This window comes from Thamnophis sirtalis, unplaced genomic scaffold (genome assembly GCF_051295495.1).
Source record: "Thamnophis sirtalis isolate CommonGarterSnake01/CBP01778 unplaced genomic scaffold, rThaSir2_p1.2 scaffold_1, whole genome shotgun sequence".
Classification (NCBI taxonomy): Eukaryota; Metazoa; Chordata; class Lepidosauria; order Squamata; family Natricidae; genus Thamnophis; species Thamnophis sirtalis.
The window spans coordinates 119,091,168-119,102,427 of record NW_028261381.1 but is presented as its reverse complement, the minus strand read 5'-3'; positions in this window follow the sequence as shown (position 1 = coordinate 119,102,427).

The window sequence follows — 11,260 nt, the reverse complement described above, 5'->3', positions numbered from 1 at the left end:
CTAGGTGACATGACTTTGGGTGCCACTTCAGGCATGAGTGCCATAGGTTCACCATCACTGCTATAGAGTATATGCTGTGTCTCTAGGAAGCTTGTGTCTTTCCATTTCTTCTAGTTTGCCTGCTGCCAATCACCTCCCAAAGACCCATCAGATCCACAGACTTGGCCTCCTCCGAATTCCATCTGCTGGCCAATGCCGGTTGTCGACCACCCGGAAGAGGGCCTTCTCTGTGGCTGCTCCGGCCCTTTGGAATGAGCTCCCCATGGAGATCCGGACCCTCACCACCCTCCAGGCTTTCCATAAAGCCATTAAAACCTGGCTGTTCCGACAGGCCTGGGGTTGACGAGTTCCCTTCCCCGCTCGAATTGGGTGACTGTTGATCGTTTTTAAACCCTCTCTGTATCTTGTCTGTTGGTTGCTTTTTGTTTTGTATTACTCCCTCTCTTGGGTTTGTTAGCCGCCCTAAGTCCCTCCGGGGAATAGGGCGGCATATAAATGTAATAAACCTATAACCTAACCTAGTTCTGCTGTCATCCCAGAAAATGGCTCTTACTCAACTTCTACCTTCGGTTAAGGAGCCGCCATCAACTCTCTCCCCTCACTCAGTGATTGAGAGCACTATGCCTTGCTGTTCCATTGATTTCTCCTCAGCCAGGCCTGGCAAGCTCCCTTCAGCAGATGAAGGTCTGCCACCTTGGAAAACCTGATTGTTTTCCAAATTGCCGAAAACCCATATTAAGTTAAACAATGAGGCAGAACAATTATTCAGAATTGCCAGAATATCATGTGCCCCTAAAAATATGTATACTCTGACTCTGCTAATGTAATATCACTGATAACATAAGATTGTCTGAGAGTGTTAATGGTTGAAGTATTAAATCAAACAGCAATGGAGAAAGTGGACAGTCTTCAGTAGTGCCACACCACATATTAATTTGTCCAGACATTAAATGATTTTATTACTCTTGCTATTGGTTGAAACGAATAAAGGAAAATACGAAACCATAGAGTATTTAGGTATACATTACTTTAAAAGTTTAATCTGAGACATATCCAAGACTTACCAGCACTGAAAAATATTAATATAACAGGATCCAAACTATCTTGAGATAGATCCAAAATAGCAATTAATAAATGTAAGTTGCCTGATGCTTGTCCATTTTTTTATAAAACCAGACTGAAATGAGTGAATAATATATGATAAGACTCTGTGCAATCACTGAGTCAACAAAGTGGTTAATATCTTAGATGTATATTAATTAATAAAATAGGACTATAACCTGTACAAGATTTTTGATCTTTACCTGGTTTTAAAAGCAATATTGCATAAGCATAATAAAAATATAAAGGAATTTAAATTATTCTTTACAAACCTGCAACAAAATTAGAGTTAATAAATCTATAAATTTTAAATAATTCAGCTGGATGATTAACTATCAAACTACGGACTCACTCATTTTTCATCAACTGATTTTTTTCAAAGATGCTTCCAAGATATTCCTCCCTAGAATAATGATTTAATATAATCTCACACCCCAAATCACCCATTTGCTATTCATCCTCCTTTCCATGTCTTTGTGAGTCTCAATCCTTCACTTTTTATATTTAAGAAATTAAATTGTGTAGGTGTACTAATTTTAAATGATAACAGAACAGAATAATTAAATTCAAATTAAATTCAAATAACAGAGTTGGATGGGACCTTGGAGGTGTTCTAGTCTAACCCACTGCATAGGCAGGAAACCCTACATCATTTCAGACAAATGGTTATACAACATCTTAAAAACTTCCAGTGTTGGAGCATTCACTACTTCTGGAAGCAAGTTGTTCCACTGATTAATTGTTGATGTGCTAATGATTTCCCAGATTCCCAATACTTTAACTGAATATATATATATATATATATATATATATATATATATATATATGTATGTATGTATGTATGTATGTATGTATGTATGTATGTATGTATGTATGTATATGTATATGTATATGTATATGTATATGTATATGTATATGTATATGTATATGTATATGTATATGTATATGTATATGTATGTATGTATGTGTATATATATATATATATATATATATATATATATATATATATATATATATATATATATATATATATATATTCATAATTAAAAAAAATACTACTACAATTATAAAATCCTAAATCTACCTATCATTTAATTTTGCCAATAAGAATTACAAAACATCCATTCAGCAACTGTTCACAATCACTTCCACTAATTGGTCAATTTCATTTAATATAAGTTTTCAAATCTTTTTAAGTGCATTCCAAGAGTGCAGTTCATACCATAGCTTGTGATGAGATAAAAGATGAATGCAAGCACACCTAGTTATATGCACAAATTTAGGCATCAAGTGTACATTCCAATGAATCTCTAAATGAATGAAATACTATCTCTATCTGGTATAAATATTATCTATTTGAATACATTCTTACTATTTAATGCAGTTGTTTGCAGATACAAAATATGAAATGGACGGGGGGGAGCTTTCTACCTTGTAGATATTGTTTCTGTTCATTTGGAGATTCACTAATATGATCTGAGAAGTGTAATGGAGTCTCGGTGGCATTATCAAGAGGAACAATGTTGTCCATTTTTATTGCTGATATATTTTTAAAAGACTAGCATACTTGGATAACAAATGGTTCAGCATATTGAAGGACTGGCTAAACCAGCTATTGGTTGAAACATGTTTCATTAACTGAATCTGCCATGGAAAAATGGTCCTTGAAGAGAAATAACATTTCTCAATTAGCAATGGCACCATATATATTTTCTTCTGAAAGTGCTTTACCCACAAAGTGAAATTTATTTTCTGTGTACTGCAAAACTCAAAAGTTCCAGTTATCTGGATGCAGCTAAGAAAAATATCCTAGATAGGTGGCTTTCACACATTCTACCACTATTTTTTTTCATAAGCTATAATGTGCAAAACACTGAAATTACCAAAATTGATTGATTTGTATTTGTATTATGGATTTGTATTATGTTAAAGGTGTGCTATGAGCTTGAGGAAGAGAGAAGACTGAAGTGCTAAACCAGGCTGTTTTGTGTGAATGTACCATTTTTCACATTCCATGGGCTCAGATATCTCCCAAAACATCCATCAGAGGGCTTTATTCTTACTTCCATAGAGATACCCAGTTCCTTTCTCTACAAGAGAAAAATAGGTGGGTCTTTTGAGAACAAAGCACAGCTGCATTGAGAAGAAAGTGGGAGAGGGAGTCTAGACAATAGTATTGTTTTCCTATGTAATCTGATTAAAGTGAAATGTCACACACACAGCCCAGCATTCCAGATAAATGAACCAAACTCTAGCTTCAGAAAATTGATGGTTTTTTTGTGCAAAGATAGCCAGGAACTATCCACTAGATTCTTGATCTGATGTTCTATAAGATTCTATTTTTTTCTGTACAAATTATGTATTAAGTATATACTGTACTTTAGCCTTGACTTCCATTGTTCAGATTGGGCAGGAAGAAATTATTTTTATTTATACATTCCAGGGAGTTTGTGTCATATCAAAATGCAACTTCTCCCTTCTCAATGGGAGAAAATATTCACTGGTAGCATCTTATGGTCTGTTTGAAACACAACATCTACTTTAAAGTGTATCCTTTTTTTAAAAAAAAATCCCTAAAGTTGTGAAATTGACCTATTACCCAAAAGGGTTAAACTCTTTAGCCATACACCTGTAACTTTCACGGTTAAGTTGTGAAATTATTTCATTCCTGCTTTCGGTGAGAGTTACCTTATAAGTGTCAGAAAAGTAGCATAAGTTGTGACAGCCTTATTTCTGTGCTCTGACTAGAAGGTAGGTGGTATGAGCAAGAACTATCAAGCTGCTACCCAAGGCAGGAAAGAGGCCTTTGTTCTCAAAAGAAATCAGAATTCTTAAAAAGAGGTTTGAGGCCTCTAGACTACCACCCACAGGTTCAGTTGAGAGTCTGATGATGATTTTCATCCATCATGTTCAAAGAGAACCTTGACATCTAACAGGTTGTGGGCTGTCCACAATGTTTCCAAAGGTGGCTGGTAAGGCCTATATGGGCAAGAAATGCTCTGCCACATGTCGGGCAGACGTGTGGGCACCATTGTTACAGTATCTGCAGCACTGGCTTTGTGGAATGCTTGCTTCTCTTGTGCTGTAGTTGTTCTTCTGTCCTCAGATGTCTGGCAGCCTTGGTGGATCAGCGTGCATCGTGTTGATCGATCTTGTGCCAGGGTTTCCCAGAAGGCAGTGTCAATTTCCAGGGACTTGAAGGAGGCTTTCAACATGTCTTTGTGTCGCTTCCTTTGTCCCCCATTCAAGCATGCCTGGGCTTTCATCAGCAGGGTGTGAACTGATGGCAGGCTTGCTCTGGAGAGGACTTCTGTGTCTGGCACTTTCTCCTGCCACTGGATCCTCAGTATTCAATTGGCCTAGCGTGCCTCTTGTATACAGTCCAAGTCTCACTGGCATATATCAGGGTAGTTAGCACTACTGCTCGGTAGACTGATATACAAGGGGATATACACGAGAGTCTGACATACAAAGGGAGACCCCCATCTTTCTGTAATGGGATATTTACAGATCAGGACTTATCAGCTTGCACTTTCAAAATATTAAGCAAGAGTCTGATAAAGCAATCCCTTGGTTTATGAAAGCCCCTAAAAGGATAAACATGGCTTCAAAATGACACAGAAACCTTTGTTAAGAATCAAAGGCTTGCTTAAACTTGGGATAATTAGGTTATTTCTATGACACTTTTAGGATTATATCCTGAAAGAACTGTGAGCCTTGCTGACTTGGTGGTTAACAGAGAAAATTGACCTGCATGTTTCTTTAGATACATCCAGTAGAGTTGAATACTTAAAAAAGCAGTAATCATTGAAGACACAAACACTGATGATTTAAATTTAAAAGAAACAAAGGTACATTGTTTATTACTGGAGTTTCACTGAAGGGAAGTGACTTCTCGGTCTGCAAATACAGGATTGCATTAGAAATGAAAGCAATTCCAAGAGATACTTGGGCTATTTATGGGCAAGGAAGCAAAATATTCTCATTTTTAAGACACCGGACCAGAATAATAAACACTTCCTATTATAATGTAGCCTCCCAATAAATTATTCATATTGGTTTGGGATTTTGGATTAGGAATCTTCTTGGCCAAAACTGGACAAAAATATCTAATAGTTGGGTTATTGTGGGCAAAGTTTCTCATGAAGTCATGCTGCCTTGTGCCAATCCTGTGGCTTTAAATCAATGTCCTATATTATGTGTTGTAATGAAGTTTAAACTGAGTACTAATAACAAGTAATTGACCATGAACACAAGCATTAATTAATACATGAAGAGCAGGATTAATTAGTATCTTGTCGTGTCACATCATGCACCAAAGGAGAAGCAGCTGATATCCAAGTGAGCCCTATTAACGAAGGGTATTGATATAACTTCAAAGATCCTAATATGATTCATATTCAGGACTGCCAGATCACCAAGAAGTGTTGTTCAGTGATATGGAAGTTTAATTTATAATGGAGAACATTTTCTGTAGTTGAGGGAATATGTTACCCTTCAGGAATTGCAGCTAACTTTGCTTCTCATATTTTGAAGTGCATTTTGTGTCAGTATCACAAGAGAGGTTATAAAAGCTTTACATAACACTCCAGATAGCAACATAGTTCCATGCACATTCTTTCAGCACCAATAAATGCACATTCTACTCTGTTAACAGAGCTTGCCTGCTGCTAAGTGCTTAAGGAGTTTATTACTTATTTATTTAATCCACTTACTCTGTGTGTATGTGTGTGTGTGAAAAGGTAGATCAAAGCACCATTATCTCACTTTGCCCTTTAGTATATATATCTAGAAATGGATTTCCTTCTTGGGAAAAGAATGGAGAAGAATAGGAGACAGGAAATTTTTCCCACATGGTTAATTAGTTTATTACAAATTATAAGCATTTTCATAATGAAGACATATAGGACATCAAAAATGGAAACAGAAACAAGAGCAAATCATATATACAAATAAATACAGTAATCAGTTTGGAACCAGATTTAGCCTTTTACGTAGTTTCTGGCTACATTTTCATATCAGAAATTTAGCTACTGTTTTTGAGTATCCTTTTCACTGCCCAACAGATGTTCTCAATATTACTACAAAGAACTGCCAGGTTGCTTTGCTGTAATCAGAGTTATGAAGCTGGCACATTTATTCTTGCAAAAGGTACAAAAGAGAAATATGCAAGTGAATTACTGCACTCTAACTCTTTCAAGAGCAGATGTTCTGTTCAGGGTATATCTACTGTACCTTGCCTGCAGATGGCATAATATTATATTGGGCCCTAGTGAAAAGATCTTATAACTGTGTACTGTATGAAGTGATTTTTCAAATAGCTAGGACATCCATCATAGATCATAAATAATTGATCTATGCTGATCTTCAAGATATCTTCACTTCAAGCAAAACATCCCCTTGAAATTGTACTGTACAGCAACATGCCCCCATAAGATCCTACTTGTTCTGCTCTACAGCTTTCTCTTGCAATTGATAGAAATAGTTTTTGTGTTAGAAACTATCAGTCAATATATACAGAAGTCCTTTTAACTTTTCATAAGTATTGATCAAGGCTGTTAGGTGATACAAATCATCTCATTGTTCAGAGCCAAGCCAGAATGGAGCAACACAGAAATCTTGGTAATAAACAAATACAGCATACAGCTTGCACTGCTTCTTCACTTTGATGGGCAAAGTGCTTCACTGAGATGAATCAAAGCTGTTTTGCACAGGTGTAATAATCCAAAACAAACTGAGATTAAACTGGCTGCATCACCATCACATAAAATACCATGGCAAAGTATTATTTATTCATGCATTCCTGAGCACATTTTCTTGAAGAATCATTCAAACTGTTATTGCTAACCTCAGGCAGGACTTCTTAGAACTAAAAAGCAGTCTTGCATGTAATACAAGCTCCTGAAAGTACAACTGAACTTCTGGATGATCACTGTCATAGCTCATTTAAAGGCCCGTAGAAAAATATTTAGACCTGCTAAAGTTATGACATCTCCATCTTCCTAAAACCAGGCACACATAGAGTAGAAAAGTAAAGGTGTGGTTATTAAAATATACACTTGCTACAGAATTTGATTTGTAGAACAACTGTGATATTAAGTGATCTGCCAACCCTTCCAGCATTTTTCAAGTGGTCTGTGAAATAAAATTAAGCTGAATTATTTTCCTCAAATGAGTGTGTGACATTATCTATTACTTTCCATGGGGCTCAATGGGCCACATTCACATTAAGATAATTCTCAGCTTTATAGTCTAATGTATTAGTTTGCTTTAAAAGAGTAATAATGTCTGTGATGGAAGAAAATATGTTCATTAACATGCCATTTCATTAAAATTAAAAAAAAACTTTATTTCATAGTAGTTTGGACTGAATGTTAGTAAGATCAATGTCTAATTTCTATCTGGTCCTTTCTACCTGGCAATCTGTAAAAAGTATCACACATGCCATAATATAATGTATATACCAGGATTCTCGAAGAAAACCCTCATCCTGTCTCATCTTGACTAGAAAGGGAAGATGGAATACTCAAATACCAGTAAAATTAGGTCAATTTCTGAACACAAGGACTTAATCAAGTTGAAGCTTCCAGTAAAATGACTGCTAATTTGGGAGAGAAGGTAATTAGGTAAAGTGTGATTTCCATATTTAATATTCAGAAAACTACCCTCTGGTTATATCAAAAAGTTGTGACTGCTCAGATTATACCAGTTTATACTGTAAATTACTCTATCTTGCTTGCTTCTTTGCATAAACAGTTCTGTGATTATTGTTTGAGGTAGTTTGTAATATTCACATTTTGTTGATTATATTGCTTGCAGTACAAATGTGAGTCCACAATTCTCCTATAGGAAGAAAAGTACAAAGGAGTTAAGTCACTCAGAGACACCCCATAAAAGTGGCCGAAACTGTAGCTATCTAAGCCAGATCCAGAAGTAATGAACTATGAAATGTGAATATAAAGGGAAACACTAATAACAATTAATTTGAAATTATATAAACACAAAATATACACTGAAGTTGACCTGGTATGTTGAGTTCTTGATTCTGGAGTTTTGATCAAGGATGTTGCATGTAGATGAATACAGCTAATTAGTTCACCCAATGATTAAAGGGAATGGCAAGCCTTCAATGGTTGCTTCATTGTGGCCAAAAAGGGTGATCATGGAATGAATCGGCAAAGGACAAAAGGAGCATATGCTTTAAATTCCAGTAAGGTCATCCTAGCTGCCTAACTAAAGCAAGTATGCACGTATATTGAACATCAGTGATATAAAAAGATGATTGAGGCAGATTATCACTTTCAAGAAAATGGCAAAGAAACTATTACTTATGAAGTGCCTAAAACTCAATAATGTGACCTACCAACACTCATAAGTGTGAAGACCAGTCATAAAGTTATTTTTCCAGTGATCTAGTAATTTTGAACAGTCACTAAACAGGCAAGCACCTTCTACCAGTAGTATAGCAACATCTATGAAGATATTGGAGATAGAAATAGACATGGGGAAAAAAGTCTTCCAAAAGGAAACTAACGATCTGCAATGACCTGCTGTAGCACCCTACGCCCGAACGCCGCATCAGATGATGCGAACGCATCCAAACTGTAATGCCTAATGAATGGCGATAGAGAAGCTCATGTTGCCACTCTGCAAATGTCATCTATCGGAGCCCGGGAGGCCCAAGCTGCCAAGGTGGCAGCACTCCTCATTGAATGTGATGTAATACCAGCCGGTACTGGCAACTTCTGGGACTCGTATGCCAGGGCAATAGCCAAGTGGATCCACCGACTAACGGTGGAAGACGTAACCCTCTTAACCAGTGACGAAGGTTGGAAATATAACAAAAGCGCCTCCGACCTCCGGAAGGAGGCTTCAAATATATATGCAGGGCCCATTGAACATCCAACCGGTGCCACTGCTGTTCACATTCCCTAACCAGATCCAAACAAAAATCCGGAAGTATAACCTCCTGGGAACAATGGAAAATAGAATTTGCCTTAGGCATAAAAAACGAATCTAATCTTAACACATCCCTGTTGCTATGGAACACGCACAATTCCTCCCTGGAGGAAAGTGCCCCCAACTCTCCCAAGAGGTCCACCCCTGGTCGTCCGAACCTCTGGCAGATGCTCTGAAACAGCTCCAGGGAGAGGCTGCACTCTCCATTGTCCACCGTCTCTTGACTCAACCAGTCGGACTGATGGTTGTCGACCCCCCTGATGTGTTCTGTCTGGATCAATTGCAGGTGTCTCTCCGCCCAGTTGGCCAGTGACAGCACCTCAGCATGCAGTGCCTTGGAACATGTGCCGCCCTGCCAATTGATGTGGGCCTTGGCCGCCACATTGTCAGTGATGATCAGGATGTGATGACCCTCGACGGAGACCCGAAAGTGTCAAACGTCAGATGGATCACCCGGAACTCTAACCAGTTGATATTGTGTCGGCGCTCCTGCCAGGACCACCGACCCTGCGCCAACTGAGACCCCAGGGTCGCCCCTCAGCCAAACAGACTGGCATCCGTGGTGAGGACGAGGCGCTTCTGGTCCCTGAATTTGCACCTCTTGAGCAAGGCTGGGGACAGCCACCACTTGAGGGAGATCAGTACCTGAGGGGTAACCTCGAACTTGGTCGGCAAGCTGCTGGTGTTGGCCCTCTGGAAAGGCAGGAGGTGCCACTGCAGAGTCCTGGCATGCAACCGTGCCCGTGGCACTACCTCGATGCAGGATATGAGCTTCCCCAATAAGCTGGAGAGAAGGGCTATGGGAACATAATGGTCTCTGTGGACCTACTTAACCATTTCAACCAAACTGGACCTGCGGTCTGGAGAGAGGAAAACCTTCCCTGAGCAGGAATCTATAACAACCCCGAATGGAGGATCCTAGTGGACGGGGTGAGAGAACTCTTTTCAAAGTTAACAGAAAAACCTAACCGTTGAAGGGTGTCTATGACCTGCAGAAGGTCCACCCTCAACTGACTCGGTGATGCCCCCTGGCAAGGATATCATCCAGGTAGCAATGTAATTTAATGGGGAAATCTCTCATGTACGCTGCCACTACCGCCAGCACCTTGGTGAATGATCTGGGTGCGGATGACAAACCAAAAGGCAGAGGCTTGTATTGATAATGGTGCCACAGATAGGCGAACCGGAGGAATCGCCTATGCTCTGGGAAGATGGGGATATGGAGATAAGCCTCCGTGAGGTCCATAGATGCCATGTAGTCCCCATCTGCCTGCCAATATGGACTTCAGTGAGGCCATCTTGAACTTGCGGTAAACTAGATATTGGTTCAAGAGCTTCAAGTCGAGAATAGCTCTCCAACCCCCCAAAGCTTTTGGCACAAGAAACAACTTTGAATAGAACCCCCCCCCCCGATCCACCTTGTCTGAAGGGACCAGTTCTACTGCAGAAATGTCAAGGAGATGTTTAAAATCTGCTAGATCATAGATTAGTCTGCGCTTGTCTATGTTTTGAGCAGGGGGAAATGTGCGGAAGCAATTCGGGGGATGGAAAGGAACTCTAGCCGAAGCCCATGTGTGACTGTGCTGATCACCCAAGCATCTGAGGAAATCTCCGCTCAGGCCTCAGAGAAGAGAGCCAGGCCACCACCAATGGGTGGGGTCGAAGATGACCTATTTGCCCCAGTGGTAAGGGCAACTCCCCCTCAAACGGGGCACTTACTCTGTTGCTGGAAACGGGGCCTATCCCTGTTGTAACTTCTCTCAGGCTGCCTCTCCAACCTGGGGGAAGAGTACCTGCTCTGTTGAGCGTCTTGCTCCTGAGGGCGATACGAGGGCTTGCAGTAGAACAGCATCGACTTCTGCTCTGCCTTTTTTGCCGAAGTGGGCAGCACCTTCTTCTTATTCTTGTCCTCCACGAGGAATGGGTCAAGGGCAGCCCTGAAGAGAGAGCCCCCTATGTAATCAGCTGACGCCAATTGCCACTTTGACTTGCTGTCCGTTTGTCAACCCCAGAGCCAAAGAAGGCGATGAGAGGTAATGGATGACGCCATTGCCCTGGAAGCGATCTTCATGGCATTCAACGTGGCATCAGCCAAGAACTGTGCCACTGCCACTAACTTGTTTAGGTGTTGGTGTAGCCACACATCTTCTGGGGGGATGCATTCCTGGATCTTCTCCATCCACAAGATAGCTGTGCAATT